Source organism: Theropithecus gelada, chromosome 10 (genome assembly GCF_003255815.1).
Source record: "Theropithecus gelada isolate Dixy chromosome 10, Tgel_1.0, whole genome shotgun sequence".
Classification (NCBI taxonomy): domain Eukaryota; kingdom Metazoa; phylum Chordata; class Mammalia; order Primates; family Cercopithecidae; genus Theropithecus; species Theropithecus gelada.
In genome coordinates, this window is record NC_037678.1 from 29,168,599 (window position 1) to 29,186,049 (window position 17,451).

The following is a 17,451-nucleotide window of genomic DNA, read 5'->3' on the forward strand; positions in this document are numbered from 1 at the left end:
AGGGAGGGAGGGAGGGAGGGAGGGAGGGAGGGAGGAAGGAAGGAAGGAAGGAAGGAAGGAAGGAAGGAAGGAAGGAAGGAAGGAAGGAAGGAAGGAGAAAGAAAGATTCCTTTCTCAATTTATAAGTTGTGGGGGTTTTTATTGTGTTTTTTTTTTTTGTTTTTTTTTTTTTGAGATGGAGTCTCGTTCTGTTGCCCAGGCTGGAGTCAGTGATGCAATCTTGGCTTATTGCCCCCTCTGCTTCCCGGGTTCCAGTGATTCTCTTGCCTCAACCTCCTGAGTATCTGGGACTACGGGCATGCGCCACCATGCCTGGCTAATTTTCTTTTGTATTTTTAGTAGAGACGAGGTTTCACCATATTGGCCAGGCTGGTCTCAAACTCCTGACCTTGTGATCCACCCACCTCTGCCTCCCAAAGTGCTGGGATTACAGGCATGAGCCACCGCACCCGGCCGCTATCACTCTTTTAAATAGTTCTTAACAAAGGGCATCCATCAACCCAAAGATGCTCCAAGGAAGCTGAGTCTCTGTCTATGGATGGAGGGGGAGTCAGCCAGGAGAATTCACCCCCTGAAGCTGCACCATGGGCTTCTGTGGGGAATCAAAAAAATGTTTGTAGGCCAGGCATGGTGGCTCATGTCTATAATTCCAGTATTTTGGGAGGCCAAGGTGGTAAGATTGCTTGAGCTCAGGAGTTCAAGACCAGCCTAGGCAACATGGTGAGAGACCCTGTCTTTACGAAAAACAAAAAACTAAAACAATCCAGGTGTGGTGCACACACCTATAGTCCTAGCTCCTGGGAGCCTGAGGAGGAAGGATCACTTGAGCCCAGGATGTCAAGGCTAGTGAGCTGTGATCACAACACTGCACTCCAGCCTGGGCAGCAGAGTGAGATGCTGTCTCAAAAAAAAAAAAAAATTATATATACTAAAAATTATCACCAATGCCCTAGTGCCCCAGAAGAAAATCACTTTACAGACTGCCACAGGTAAAACAACCTCTTTTACAAATAAAGTTACAAATAAAGTTGCAAATCACACAAGGAAAAAGTCACCATGAGGGAGAGTCTGAGAGGCCCCAGCCAGGAAAACTCACTTCTGAAAAATGGCATCAACCACAGAACAGAGACCAAGGTGCTGAGATCCTCAGCCTGGGAGCAGCATAGACAACACCCTGCTCTCTGTCTTGGAGGCCACAGAACTGGCCTGGAGGCCACTGACGGCCTCACCCATCAAGGTCCCCAACTCCTATGGCCCCCAAAGCTGAAGTGTACCTAGCCTAAGAATCTCAATGACTGAGTTCCTCTCAGGTGGCTTTGAGCAGCACGGACTTGGGGAGTGGGGTCTGCCCTAGGCATCCAGCTCAGACCTCAGCCTCACCTGACTGAAGCCGGACCGGTACTCCACACAGCCCTTGCTATTCACATGCAGGATGGGGGTTGCTCTCAGGTCAAAGCCAAGCCATAGCTTGTTCATGATGGCCTGGGGGAGAGATGAGGGATGCAGGGAGAAAGGGGGTACCCGCTACCCTACATCAGCCCTCACATCCCCACTCCAGGGAGAGTCAGACAGTATGCTGCCCAGAGAGGAGACACTGGAGCCAGGAGCTCTCCAGACTCACCTGAGCCACAGCAGAGATGATGAGCTCCCCGCCAGCCCCGCCAATCACTAGCTTTGACCCCTGGGCTTTGTTGATCAAGACGGAGGGCACCATGAAGGACGGGGAACACTTGCCTGGAACTGGGGGCCAGAACCCTCCGGGACCTCTACCCACCCTGTCTCCATTCACTGCTGAGCAAATAGTGGCTTGGCGAGTGCAGTAACCCATCCAGGGGTCAGCATGCAGCCCCAGCCCAGCCCCCTCCCTCCTCTTCCATAGTTGGGGGCCTTGTGGACCCTGGGTGGGAAGCCTTGTTCTCACCAGGTGAGGGGGTGGTGCCGGAACCCCGGGGGCATTGCTCGCATAAGTCCAGGACCTCATTGTTGAGGATGATGCCTGTCCATAGTGAATACGCCATTGCTCCAAAGCTGCAGCCGTGAAGGCAGAGCCTGGGCTAGGACCCGGGGTTCCCACCAGACACCGCCTGCCCTGCCCACCTTTCAGGACCCCCTCATTTTACAGCTGCCCCAAAGCATGCTGGAGCCACTATTCTCTCCCTGGCACCAACCAGGAGGGGTCCCCAAAGACCCACCTGTGCCCCCATATCAGGACACCCTTCTGAGTGAGGCCGCCCATTCCCAGATAAGTCTTGGCTTGGGGCCACCCCAGCAGCAGCCTTTCCAGCCAGAGATGTCAGGGGTGGGGGCCTCTTTTGAACTAGAGGAGGAGACAAAGGCCAAAAGCAAGGTGCTGCCCCATGGAGACAAGTGAGGGGACATGGGGCTGGGGGAGTGCAGGTCTAGGAGAGGAGAAGTGAAGCCATCCATCTTCCCCCAAGCCCCACGCACAGTGTGTTGATGGTGCTGGTGGCAACCACGGCGCCGCCATCCTCCTTCAGCACAGACACAGGGGACATGCCTGTCCTGTGGCCCCAGGCCCCAGCCAAGCTGTAGTGACTGAGCTGGTGGTCCCCCCGGCCATCGATCTGTTGGCGGATGAGCTGGGCCAGGGCTCCCCCAGCAGGTCCCAGGAGGCATTCTGGGGTGGGTGGGCAGGTGGCAGGGTCAGTGAGGGGCCAAGCGGGATCCATAGAACCAAGGGCAGGACAAGCTCAGCCCCCATGGGGGCCACCTCCAGTCTGTCTTCTACCTTGTGGCCAGGCCTCCCTCAAGCCCAGGCTAGGTCTAGACTCCACCCACTCTCCAGGTCCTTTGAGATATGGTGCCACTCCTGCATCTGACCCCTGTACCTGTCACCCCGGGATCCCTTTCAGTCCTGCCCTGGCCTAGAACCACATACATCTCCCTCCAACCTCCCCCTGCCGGGCCTGACCCTCCTTTCATGCTAAGTCCCAAGCCAGGGAGGAGGACAGCCCGCCAGCCCAGCAACCTCAGCAACCTCACCTGGAGCTTCGGGTGGCTGCGAGGGTCCCCCAGCCTCCACCTCTGCCCCCTGGCAAACTTGAGCGTCTCCACAAGGTGGTGGTACATGTTCACCCTCCCCTCAGGCCTGGCCACAGACTCTGCTGAGAAGTTGAACCCTGGAGAGGGCTCGGGGCACAGGTTGGGGTCACCCTATGTAAAGGGTTGAATGTTGCCTCCCCTCGGCAGAAAGATCCACCCACATTCTAATTCCCAAAACCTGTAGATATTACCTTATACAGCACAAGAGTGACTAATACCTTAAGTGGAAAAGTATATTAAAGATTTTTTTTTTTCTTTGAGACAGTCTCACTCTGTTGCCCAGGCAATGGCCCGGTCTCAGCTCACTGCAACCTCCGCCTCCCAGGTTCCAGTGATTCTTGTGCCTCAGTCTCCTGAAACTACAGGTGTTCACCACCACACGCAACTAATTTTTTTGTATGTTTAGTAGGGACGAGGTTTTGCCATGTTGTTCAGGCTGGCCTCAAACTCCTGGCCTCAAGTGATCTGCCTGCCTTGGCCTCCCAAAGTGCTGGGATCACAGGGATGAGCCACCATGCCCGGCCTTTTTTTTTTTTTTTGGACAGCAAGTCTTGCTCTATCACCCAGGCTGGAGTGTGTGGCACGATCTTGGCTCACTGCAATCTCCACCTCCCAGGTTCAAGTGATTCTCCTGCCTCAGTCTCCAGAGTAGCTAGGTCTACAGGCATGTGCCACCATGCCCAGCTAATTTTTGTATTTTTAGTAGAGATGGGGTTTCACCATGTTGGCCGGGCTGGTCTCCAACTTCTGACCTCAAGTAATCCACCCGTCTTAGCCTCCCAAAATGCTGGGATTACAGGCATGAGCCACCGCACCCAGCCTAAAGTACATTAAAGATTTTGAGAGGAGGAGATGATCCTGGATTAATCTAGATGTGTCCTAAATGTGATCACAGTGTCCTTGTAAGACAGACACATAGAGGAGAGGACACAGAGCAGAGGAGAAACCAGAATGACCATGGAGACAGAGACTGGAGTGAGGCAGCCACAAGCCAAGGAAGGCTGGCAACCTCCAGAAGTGGGAAGAGGCTGTGAAAATTGTCAAAATAGAGCTGCAGCCAGGCACGGTGGCTCACACCTGTAATCCCAGCACTTTGGGAGGCCAAGGCAGGCGGATCACCTGAGGTCAGGAGTTCGAGACCAGCCTGACCAACATGGTGAAATCCCATCTCTACAAAAATACAAAAGTTATCTGGGAATGATGGCGGGTGCCTGTAATCCCAGCTACTGGGGAGGTTGAGGCAGGAGAATCGCTTGAACCCAGGAGGCAGAGGTTGCAAGGAGCCAAGATTGTGCCACTGCATTCCAGCCTGTGTAACAGAGCGAGACTCCATCTCAAAACAAAACAAAACCAAACACCTACTCCACAATCATCCTTCCAGGCTGCCCCAGCTGACAGAAGGGGACATGAAGGCTGACCCAATATTGCTGCCTGCCTGGCTCACATAGGCCTGTCCTGCCACCCACTGCTCTCAAACAGGCTCTGGACAGAACCCACCAGACACACAACCATGAGATCCTCAATAGCCCTAGGGTGGAGGTGCTATGACCAAGCCCTTTCCCTGGCTGTTCCTCCCCCTGAAGATCAGGGTGACTGCGAAGATGACAGGGCAGGAACCAAGGCCCCATGACCTGTCCCTGAAGGCTAGACAGCAGACAGGAACCTCAGGGGATTTGGCCCTGCTAAGTGGCTGCATTCCACGGCAGTCAGCTGGGAAGGGTCTAAAGTGGAGAGTCACAGGGCTCCATCCCCTGCCCTGGCCGGCTCAGCAGTTTCCTCTCTGCCTGAGAGCATATGAGACATGCAGGATTCACAGCAGCAGGTGGGCAGGAAGAATGTCTGAGTGGGCAAACGACAGCCCAGACCCCCGCAGCTGACCCCAAAAGGAAAATATTGGGCTGGGGAAAGTAGGGAGACAGAGAGCTGCCTGCAGTGGAGCACAGAAGAAGCCTGGCAGCAGCTGAGGGTTCCAGAGAGGGGAGACAGGAGGGGAGGCACTTTATCAAAGGTCATGTCAACAGAGGTACGGCCTACAGAATGAAGGAGGCTTTTCCTCGCATGCTAAGTGTGTCACATTCTGTCCCAGTCTTCTACCCTCTAAATGCAGAGGGCACCTAGGGGGAAGTGGGTCTGGGGAAGCCCTGTCACCTGAGGAAAGACTGCAGGGGCTGGCCTAGAAGTCTTCTCCAGACCCCACAGCTCCTGCCCTGGGCATATAAGGTAGTGAGTTCCCTGTCCCCAGAAATGTGCAAGCCTCACTCACCCAGAGACACTGACTCTGGTGTCAGTACCACACATTTCCAACACACGTACAAGCACATGCACACACAGACACAACTGAGCCTAATCTAGGCTGAGCTGAGCAGCTTCCCAGGATGCAGCAGAGAGAGGAGTATGAAGAAGAGGTAGACATGGCAGCCAGTCTCCAACCCAGCTTGATGGCTTTTTCACCACAACCCCAGAGCCACAAGGGTGAAACTGGAGCACAGCCTCAACTCCATTCACAGGCAGGAAACTGAAGCTTAGACAAAAGGGATTTACCGAGGTCAACTGGCCCCAGGAGGTCTCAGGTGAGGGTGAGCCCAGGACCCACCCACCCCTTACCCTGCCAGCCCCCAGCATGGAGTCACTATCTCTGGGTATGAGAACGCACAGATCTCTGGGGCTTCCCCAGGCCTGTCTACACCCCTGGACCGGATGCTCACCATCCAGACCTGGAGTTGGAATCCATCTCCCACACTGTCTACCCTTGCAGTACAGAGTTGAGAATTAGAAAAAACACCATTTCAGTAAGATTTAATAACTACGACCTGCTGGAAACCTGTCGAAAGAACTATATATATCCCTATATAGAGAGCTGTGAGGTGGCAGGCGCCACCTGCAGTTGGGCAATGACCCCTTGCACAACTGGCCCTGCCCCACCCCATTCTACAGCCACACACAGAGCCCAGGAGTGGGACAAGCATGGCCCAAGGACACAGGGTCCTCCAACCCCATCACAGCTCTGGCTCTACTCCAGAGCTGACCCCCCATCCACACTCAAGGCTGCCAGATCCTCCCAGGCCTGTTTCTTCATGCTGCACTTTTCTCTTCTCTCTCTCTTTTTTTTTTTTTTGAGTCGCCCAGGCTGGAGTGTAGTGGTGCGATCTTGGCTCACTGCAATCTCTACCTCCTGGTTCAGCGGGAGACAGATTAGACCAAAGGTTCCCTGGGAGATGAGGCCACAGAGCTGGGGTGCAGTCAGATGCCCACACCAGGAGGGGCTGGAGATGTAAGCATCTGAGGCCCCACAAGGTCTGAGGAGCCTAGATCACCTCTACAACCCCAGGGCAGGGATGCCTCTCCTAACAGGCCCTCTCCCCAACTTATAGGGCTACAGGCAGGACTCTAGGAACTGTCACTCCAAGGACCCCGGTCACCTGGACTGAAGGGAGTCACATGATCCAGGAGGGTCCTTCCTCAACCCCCAATTTCAGGGTTCTGAGCAGACAGGCTGATGGAGGACCCCAGGCAGTGGAAGCAGGGGGATGAGGCCCATCCATCCATCACACCCTCACCTGCTCTGCCCCATTCAATGAGATGGGGTGGGTGCCCCCACAGGGCTGGCAGGCCCAAGCCTCTAAGCCCTCAGATAGAGGTCCACACATGGTCCGCAGCCTGCCAGAATTGTCTTAGCAAGGCGCACGCTTAAATTCCTTCTTTCATTCCATCATGCATTCTCCCATCAAATCCTGGCCCCTCCAGATTCTTCTCTCAAGGAGCCCTGACCTGGCTGGGCATGAGATAGTACGGTCACCCCAGGGGGAAGAGCCCTAGGGGAGGGCAGACACCAGAATAGGGAATCCAGCCTGAGCTGGGATTGGATTTGGGGAGGATCTGCCAGGAAGAAGGAACCACCTGACCCTGAAGGCCAGGAATTGGAGCCTTTCCAGGAAGTGAGGGCTTCAGCAGACCTCTTGACCACCCTAGGCCCTTCCTGAGCCCTGAGGTGTCAAGGCTGGAAAAGGAGGTTGCTGAACTAAGACCTTCAAGGCCAGGCCAGTCTGGACTTTGAGAGCCCTGGGAAACTGGTCAATGTGTGACCGGGTCCAGTAACCCCTTAACCCTGGCTCACTCATTAAGACCCTGGTGGGTATCAATTAGCTCCTTGGCCAGTTCCAGGAGGCAGGCAGAGGGTAGGGGTCATGGGAAGAAGGGAGTGCTGATTGGGGCGCTAGGTGGAGGCTGGCTGAGCTGGCTCTCTTGTGTCCTTGTTTCTTGAGGAGCGTTCCAGGGCCAAGCTGGCCTCCAGCCAGGGGTAGCTACCAACACAGCTTGGGGGGGGTGCCGCCCCACCATCCTAGTGACTTTCACCTCCTTGTCACCCCTGTTTGCTGGCACCAGCAGTCCATACTGCCTCAGGGGCCTTTGCCAGACAGGAGGCTCAAGGGGCCAGTCCAGTGCCCGGCTCAGCATCCAGCCACATGGCCCGTCTGAGAAATGGGCCCACTGTGGCCTCCAAAGTTCTGTCTGTTTCAACGGGCTGGGATCTGCCCCAGCTCTGTACCTGGGAAAACAAGGCACTGGTGGGGCAAGAAGGGAGCTCCTGGCATAGGAACCTGCAGCCTGAGAGGGGAAGGGATCTGATGAAAGCCACTCGACAAGACAGTGACCCACGACACCAGGAAGGCTGTGCAAACCACTTCCTGCAACTGGCGTCTCATTGCAGCCCCACCCCGCTGGCAGGTGCAGGAAGCTGACCACACTGAGTATCAGGAATCACCCAGAAAGCCTCATGCCCTGAGCGGGCCATGGTGAGGGCCGTGGTGGGGCGGGGTGGGGGGGGGGGTGCATGGGTGGTGACATCGCGAACTGCAGTCATGAGGCTGACAATAAGCGAGCAATGCGGATGGGTCCAGATGCCAGCTGTGCCTGGCCCATACTCCAGAACTGCTAGAACAACATCTCAGGGACCCCTGGGAGCCAGAAACCCATTATCATCCAGGTCATTTTGTGTCTCCTGGTGTCCTGCACCAAGGAGACACTTGGTAAACTGGCTAAATGAAACTGACTTCAAATCCAAGCATCATAGCATTTGACTCAATATTAGGATCACAGAATCTCAAGTGTTTGGTCTCTGATCTTCCAACATCCCAGAAAGGTGGGCTTACATACCTTCCCCAATGGGGAGCTCACTATCTTCAAAGACAGCGGGACTGTAGTTGGTTGGCAAGTTCTTCCCAACATTAAGCCCCAATTTGCCTCTTTGTAACCCCTGCTGCAGGTGGGCCTGACCTCAGATCCTGCCCACTGTCTAAGGCCACAGAGCAGAGAAGCAGGGGCCACCCCAGATCCTGTACCTGGCCACAGCCTCTCTGAGTCACAAAGACCCACTGAAGGGATGGAAGGAAGATTTCAGCTCAATGAAAGGGCTGGTGCCACTCAGTTGTGATGGAGGGAGGTCAGCACAGGCCAACGGTGGGCATGGGCAGAGCTCCTGTGCCCCCAGAGCCTGGCCAACACCCCCAGTGCCATTTGCAGCATTTATTCTAGCACCCACCTTTGATGTGAGGACACAGGCTGGAGCATGGCCGAGTGCTTGGGCCCTTCAGAACTGTCAGCTTGTGCATGCCTGGGAGCACCCAGCCACAGGGCTGGCCTGGCACTTGATGGACCAAGTCCAACTATCAAACTCAGAGGCAGGATGGCAGAGGCATGGGTCCTAGAGTCCCTGGGTTCAAACTCAACCCCAGCCACTGAAAGTGTGGGTAATCTTGGTAATCTTTCCTTTCCTGGCCTCAGTTTCCTACCTGAAGAACACGGATAACTAGAACAGTTGCTGGGTGGACTGCCTGAGATGGCCACACGCAGACTGTAGGAGGCACCTGCTACTTTTGAGGCCTCACAGGGTCTCACCAGGCTCCAACACCGGGCTTGTAGTAGTTTCTCTCCTTTCCTGATGAGCAGCTCAGAGCAGGGGCCCAAAGGGCACCCCTCCTGGTGGCCCTGTCCTCCCTGCCCAAGGCACCCTCCACAGGTAGTATTTATCACATCACCTGCTAATTATCTGCAGTGTCTCAAAGCTCCAAGGAGGGTTGGGGGTGGAGGAAGACTGTCCATGCCCCAGTCCCGACACTATCCCATGGCCTGGTCTCCAGGAGAACCAACCTGCTCCTGTCTCAAGGCTTCCTGGTGACACCCAAGCCCACCTGTTCACACACAGCCCCTCATGACTTCACTGATGCCAAAACTGCCCAGCACTTTCCATGCACACCATGCTCTCATCTGGACTTTTGGGGGCTCCCGTTACCTCCTCCTGCCTCGTAGCAGCACCTTCTCAACCTCCCTTGCTTCTTGGATGCTGGGCTCAGGAATGCTCTCACTGACGAGTCTGCACCCCTGCTGGCTGTTTCAGACATGCCGGGTGGACGTGCCCAAGCCTGAGTTAAGCAGCTGCCTCCCCAGACTTCCAACGGCCAGAGCAGCCAGAGTCTAGCCCGGGGCAGCCGCCCCTGCATCCTCACTGGTCCTGTCCAGTTGCTCCCACCTCTACACCTCACTCCCAGCCTCACCTGACCGCCAGTCCCCATGGGCCACCACTCTTACCTGAAGACTCCCAATCACAGGTCTCAGCCCCACTCCTGTCTCCCTACTGTAACCCTGGCAACTGGCATGCAATCTGAGCACACCCCTCCCCCACTGAAAACGAAAACACTCCAGCGGCCCCCCTTGTCCTACCTTGCTGGCTCCCGTCCTCTCCTCTTTTTTTTTTTTTTTGGAGTGGGGCAGCTGGGTATGAACTGTCCTTCCTATTGTTCCTTCCGGGTCTTCGGGACTTTGCACTGACTCCATTATCATGGAGGCACTCCTCAGACACCAATCACAATGCCACCTTGTCCTGATGCCCTCCGGCACTGCACCTCACTCTGCAGGCCAGCTGCTACTGCTGCCTCTTCCACAGTATCCACAGTGCCCAACAATCTTCACTGAATGGACGGATGCCAGCTGTCAGGTGGCTGTTTTTACTAAAATGCATCTTGTAGGACTTTACACTGAATCTACCTAGCCACCTGACAGCTGGCATCTCTAATCTTGTAATCCCAGCACTATGGGAGGACGAGGTGGGTGGATCACTTGAGACCAGGAGTTTAAGACCAGCGTAGGCAACATAGTGAGACCCTGTCTTTAATTTTTAAATTATGTTTTTTAAAAGGCCAAAGGGGACAGGGTTTGGGGAGCTTCATGTGGAGGCTGACAGGAAGAACTCATCCACGGCCAGGCACGGTGGCCCATACCTATAATCCCAGCACTTCAGGAAGGCAAGGCAGGTGGATGGCTTGAGCCCAGGAGTTCACTACTGGCCTGGGCAAGATAGACAGACCCCATCTCTACAAAAATAAAAAAAAATTACCTGGGCGTGGTGGCACATGCCTGTGGTCCCAGCAACTTGGGAGGCTGAGGCGGACGATCACTTGAGCATGGGAGGCAGAGGCTGCAGTGAGCTCAGATAGAGCCACTGAACTCCAGCCTGGGCAACAACAAAAAAACCCAACTCATCCATGTGTCCAACTCCAGCAGGACAGAAACTTCCGTACCTGGGAGTCTTCCAGTCCTCACCTTATATTATCTCTTCATCCGACTGTTTATTTGTAGCCTTTATTTACTTTATCTTTTTTGTGATCCACCCACCTCGGCTTCCCAAAGTGCTGGGATTACAGGTGTGAGCCCCCGTGCCCAGCCTGTTTTTTAAAAATAATATTTTAGTTTTTACAATAACCCTTAATTGAGGTATAGTTGAAACACAATGAAGTGGACATTCCAAGCATTTACTGGATTTAAGTGTACAATATGATACATTCTGCCACATATACACATCCATGAAGCCACTATCACAATCAAGGTAGTAAATGTACCTGTCACCCCAAAGTTTCCTCATGCCTCTTGGTAATCCCTCCCTCCTGCTTCTCCCTGCCCACCACCATCCAAAAGCAACAATTGATCTGCTTTCTGTTTCCATAGTTTGTATTTTATAGGTTTTGAAATATATAAAATCATATAAAATATACTTTGTGTGTGTGTGTGTGTGTGTGTGGGGTGGGGTCTCACTCTGTCACCCACACTGGAGTGGAGTCTCAGCTCACTGCAACCTCCACCTCTCAGATTCAAGCTCTTCTCATGCTTCAGCCTCCTAGGTACCTGGGACTACAGGCGCATGCCACCATGCCCAGCTAATTTTTGTATTTTTAGTACAGACGGGGTTTCACCATGTTGGCCAGGTTCATCTTGAATTCCTGACCTTATGATCCGCCCGCCTCGGCCTCCCAAAGTGTTGGGATTACAGGCGTGAGCCACTGCACCTGGCCAGATGTACTCTTTTCTATATGACTTTTCACTTAGCATAATGATTTTGAGACTTACTCATGTGTACCAGTAGTTCCTTTTTATTGCCGAGTATTCCACTGGACGGTGTGTCACAATTTATCCATTCATCTGCTGATGGACGTTTGAGTTGTTTCCAGTTTTTGGCTATTACAAATAAACTGCTATGAAAATTAATGCATAAGTTTTTACATGGACATATATTTCCTTTTCTCTTGGGTAAATACCTAGGAGTGGAATGCGGGGATCATAAGGTAGATGTATTTTTAATGTTTTAAGAAACCATCAAACTGTTTTCCAAAGTGGTGCTGTAGTTTTACATCCCCATCAGCAGTGTTTGGGAGTTCCTATTGCTTTACATCTTCAACAGCATGTAGCATCGTCAGTTTTTTAAACATTAGCCATTCTTCTGGGTGTGTAGCAGTATCTCTGTGGCTTTAATTTGGCATTTCCCTAATGACTAATGATGTTGAACATCTTTTCATGTGTGTGTTTGCCATCTGTATCTTCTTAAGTCTGTTCAATTTTTTTCCCCATGTTTTATTATTGAGCTTTGTGAATTTTTTTTTTTTTTTTTTTTTTTTTTTTGAGATGGAGTTTCACTCTTATTGCCCAGACTGGAGTGTAATGGGTTGATCTCGGCTCTCCACAACCTCTGCCTCTGGGGTTCAAGTGATTCTTCTGCCTCAGCGTTCCTGAGTAGCTGGGATTAGAGGCATACACCACCACTTATACACTGTTGGTGTGATTGTAAATTCATTCAGCCATGGTGGGAAGCAGTTTGAAGATTTTTCAAAGAACTTAGAAAAGAACTACCATTCAACACAGCAATCCCATGACTGGGTATATCTGCAAAGGCAGATACATCATTCTAAAAAAAAAAAAAGTCACTTGCACCTGTATGTTCATCACAGCACTATTCACAAGAGCAAAGACATGGAATCAACCTAGATGCTCATTAACAGTGGATTGGATAAAGAAAATGTGGTACATATACACTGTGGGATACCACTCAGCCATAAAAATGAATGAAATTATGTCCATTGCAGTATCATGGATACAGCTGGAGGTCATATCTAAAGCACATTAAGCAGAAACAGAAAACCAAATACCACCTGTTCTCACTTACAAGTGGAAGCTAAGCACTGGGTACACATGGACATCAAGATGGAACAATAGACACTGGGGACAACCACAGAGGGGAGAGAGGGAGAGGGACAAATGCTGAAAACCTACATATTGGGTCCTATCTGGGTTCTGGGGATCATTCATACCCCAAACCTTAGCATTGCACAATATACCCATGTAACAAACCTGCACATGTACCCCTTGAATCTAAAGTGAATGTTTTTTAAAAATCTCATGGGATTCATTGGAGCAATTAAAAGAGGTTGAGTCCATCCATGCCCCATTCAAAATCAAGGAGTGGCTCACAAATGCTCTGGTCTTAGAGTTTCATTATGGGTTTTGTGATACAACACAAACAGGCAGAAGGGAACTGTATTCAATGTACTTGAAATGAACCATCGCATATAAACTAAAACAATACCACTTGTGGCCAGGCATGGTGGCTCACGTCTGTAATCTCAGCAGCACTGTGGGAGGCTGAGGAGTCCAGCAGATCATTTGAGGTCAGGGGTTTACATGCCCACCAACAGTGTTTGAGGGTTCCCCTCTCTCCACATCCTCACCAGCATTCAATATTGCCTGTTTTTTTGACAAAGTCCTATTTTAACTGGGGTGAGATGATATCTCATTGTGATTTTGATTTGTGTTTCTCTGATGATTAGTGATGTTGACATGCCCACCATGCCTTCGGTTGGCCTTAGCTCAATTATACATCTCACATTGACATGACTAAAATCGTCCCTATGAAGCCAATAGTGCCATTGGTATCATGTAGAAGGATACAAAACACGAAACACCATGTGCCAGCAGACTGGTATCATGCCTGTGTCTTTAGCAGGAGTCCTCACAGCTGTCCACACTTCAGTCCAGGGGCTACTCTCTGGATTCTGCTCCTCAAGTGACACCTCAGGTGCAAAGGAACAAGGTCACATGGGTGGGCACAGGGCTACCCGGCTTAGAAGTCTGTGTCCCAAAAAGGAACTGAGATTTCTTTTAACAGTCCCATGGTCAAAGTTTTCAAGAGTCCCAGCAATGGACATACCTAGTTACAAACACCACTGCACTCAGGGAAACCCAAAGTATGGTTTACCTCTTGATTTTTTCTCCAAAGTAAGCCACCAAAAAGTTGACCATAGACTTCAAAACATTTCTAACAATAGCAAAACCAACTGATGGCAGACTTCAAAAATTGCAATTACTCTTCTCTAACTCTAGACGCCCCCATTGTTTACAATTCATTCATAGCTCTCCCAATTCAGATAATGATGACCAACTATGGGCCATTTTTATATGTAGTCTGGTAACCCAACACAGATGACATTCCGCCTTTTCCAGGTTTCCAAGGGAACCAACTCAGAAAGTTAACCCAAGTTCATATTTGTTTCTAGAGAAAGATAAAAAAAAATTTTTCTAACTTTATTCGTGCATACACAATACAAGGGTACACGAAATTTCTGAGAGACCTTCAACCTCACTGCCAAATTTTCAAGAGCTGTGACAAACCTTAATGTCAAACCAAGACTGATTTTATAGCAGAACTGCCATCACATCTGTCAGCTGGATCTGCCATGGACTTTTTGTGTCGTATCAACTGCTTCCCCATGTCTCTGAGTTGCTGAAAGTATCACAGCCCCAAACACATTTGTTTTTCTTTCGCTTTTTTTTTTTTTTTTTTGGAGATGGAGTCTCACTCTATCTCCCAGGCTGGAGAGCAGTGGCACAATCTCGGCTCACTGCAACCTCCGCCTCCTGAGTTCAAGCGATTCTCCTGCCTCAGCCTCCAGAGTAGCTGGGACTACAGGCAGGTGCCACCAAGCCCGGCTAATTTTTAGAGATGGGGTTTCACCATGTTGGCCAGACTGGTCTCGAACTCGTGACCTCAGGTGATCCACCCGCCTTGGCCTCCCAAAGTGCTGGGATTACAGGCATGAGCCACTGCACCCGGCAGGCAAACACATTTCTAGTTCATGCATACATATGCCAGGTGGGATGAACCTGCCCTGGGGCCCCCGATGGTGCTCATGGGTAGAGCAGGGTGATCCCAGGCTCCAAGATGGCAGGCTTGGATGCCGGCAGCAGGTGGTCTGGCCTGTTGTTAGGCCCCCTGCTGGTGCAAGCATGTGCCAGAATTGGCAGGAAGGGCAGGTCTATCCCCAGGTCCTTGGATGGAGTACTTGGGCACTTGTGGGGTGGGGGTTCTTTGGGAGGGATTAGTCTGTCCTCAGGCCCTGTGGGAGCCTACATGGACACAGGTTGTGGTGGGTGGGCTGGGGTGATCCTCAGGTCCCTGAATGTCATCCTTGGGCATCAGGGGCAGACGGCCTGGGTCTGTTGTCAGTCCTCCCTGTGGTATGTGTCTGTGCCCATGGCAACAGGTGGGCAGAGCAATTTCCAGGCTCCCGGGTGGTTTGCTTGGGTGGCAGTGGTGCTGACTGGTTGTGAGCGGGGTGAGTCTGCATTCAATAATCAACTCAGAGACCCCAGATGCCATTTTCCATGCCAACTGGCCTGTCTGGACATTGTGCCATGTGGCTGGCCCCGCACTGGGCCAGGCCTCCATGAGTATAAGGAAACATGGGAGGCAGGCGGTCGGGGCCCTGCCCTGCGGAGGGAGAAGAATGGGTCACAGGCAGTGGTCATTCAGCAGAAGACAGAATGAGCAGAGGATGCTGCGAGGCAGTGAGTATAAGGAATTATATCGCTGAAGGTATTCATCTGACATATACCAGAAACTAATACAGAGTAAGAAAATACAAAAACCAAATAATCCAACAAAACTTGGGCAAAGAACCTATAGAAATTGCTGAAAAGAAGGCAGGAAATGAACTAACAGGTAAAGGAAAAGCTTGTCCACATCACTAATCATCAAAAAAATTTAAAGCAAAGCCACACTAAGAGAGTGTCCCCATCCACATAAGATGTATGTTGCCAAAAACAAAAACAGAATTTTGAAAAGGCAATCAACAGTGTAGATTTGCAGAGAGGGAAACTCTTTGACACTACTGGTGGGAATGTAAATTGATGTACACACTATGAGCAATAGTCGGCAATTCCTCCTCAAATGAAAAAATACAACTACTATGTCATCCAGCAATCTTAGCACTGGGAAATACAAAGTACATGGATGTATTATGCTCCCTGATTAAAAATGACATAGAAGAGCTATAGTGATCCAAACAATATGGTATTCGCATTAACACAAAAATACAGAACAGACACAATGAGGGAGCCAAATACCAAACCCAAATTCATATATGATAGATACATTAAAAAAAAATACACCCAGGGAATGGGAGACCCCAGGCTGCCTTTTGCCGGGAAGCTGAAGTGTCCTGGGGTCTACAGATGCCGCTCACCTGGGCTCTGGATGGTTTCTACTCCATGAGGATTTCCAGAGTTTCCCCTCAGCCACCCTCAGAGTCAGGGGGGCTCCCATGGGCCAGTGACCATCTGTCCCAGTCTTTCCTGTCTCCATGACACACTGTGTGACCTACGTATACTGCAATATGTAGGTGCGTGTATTGAAAGTGTACAGTTAAGATGACCTACAACCGATGCTACTCGAAGTCTTCCAGAGATTTTTCAGATATCCCCAGACCAAAATAAACTAGTGACATTCCATGGTTTTGCAAACCAGAACCAACAACTGCACAGAAACAGCTCCTTATGCACCATCAGACACTCTCCAGACCTGCCCCACGCTCGCAAATGTAACAAATGAGCATGAACCCAGGCAATCTTCACTCCTAAGGGCCACTTAACAACCTTTATCAGTCATGCAGCCTTTGATCTGGGCCAGGCTGCCGACACACAGGGGAGAATTGTGCCTCTAATGCTGAGTGTTGCTTCCCCTCACTGGGCTAACCCCCACCCTTGCATCAAGAAGGGGCCCTAGGGAAACTGCTGTTTGACATCCAGGAGCCCATGTGGAATGTTCCAGCAACCTGGATGGCCTTGGCCACCTCTAGTACCAGCCTTTCCCTCTGTGGGGCTCCCTTCCTGGTTCTTGCTCATGAAGGCTGATCTAAAGTGGTTGAGATGTCCTGCTCCCTTAGCCACCCAGGTCACCCTGATGGCATCACACTGGCCAGAGGCAGATGTCTGCATTCAAGAATGAGGTATTCACAGTCCAACTTCCCTGGTGCAGGGGACAATGCCTGGCACCTCCAGACAGCCAGAACCAGGTAAGGAATCCGGCTCTGACACAGCTCAAAGACTGTGTGGCAGACCTGGAGAGATTCTCCAGGCCTGTGTCCTCTCCTGGCTCACTGGATTCTTAGGAGGATTATTGAGACACTGGGCTTAAAGCTCTCAGCCTAGGGCCCAGAATGCCACAGGGAATCAAATCAGGGTGACCAAGGACTGAAGACGTCTCCTTGGCTGGGAATGGGGTATCAGGGTTGCAGAGACAAGGGGCACAGAGTGATGCCTGTATCATCGGAGGAACTGGTCCACCCTGGGCTGCTCAACCTGAGTGTGAGGCCTTGCTGGGACCTGAGCTCACCTGACCCTTGGGAGTCCATTGTGACTACAGTCCAGCGGGATCAATGTCCTCACTGATGCCACACAGAAGTCCTGGGAGATGCGGAGGGCATCCTGTAGCAGCAGGCAGTCTGGGTGGTCCACAGGTGTGTGCTTCAGCATGTCCTGGAAAGGGATGAGCTGGTGAATTGAGGGATGTGTTTCCAGGGATCAGTGAGAAGCCCCTGGGGAATAGTCAGTCCTCACCGAAAGAATTCAAAGGGCAGGCCCTCAGGGACCCACACTCATGCCTGCAAAATCTGAACTGAAAATTAGAATCGGAGCAGCAGGGTTGACTCTAAAAGGGCCCCAGCTGGCTTTTCTCCCCGCTGCAGTCTTTACTCTTTTCTCCTGGCAGAGGCAGCCAGGTGGAGGCTCATC

General features: G+C 51.6%; 1 pseudogene; it reads right to left on the minus strand.

Annotated features, from left to right (window-relative positions):
• Positions 1 to 17,451, minus strand: part of LOC112632400 — a 66,046-nt pseudogene that overhangs the window by 5,204 nt on the left and 43,391 nt on the right.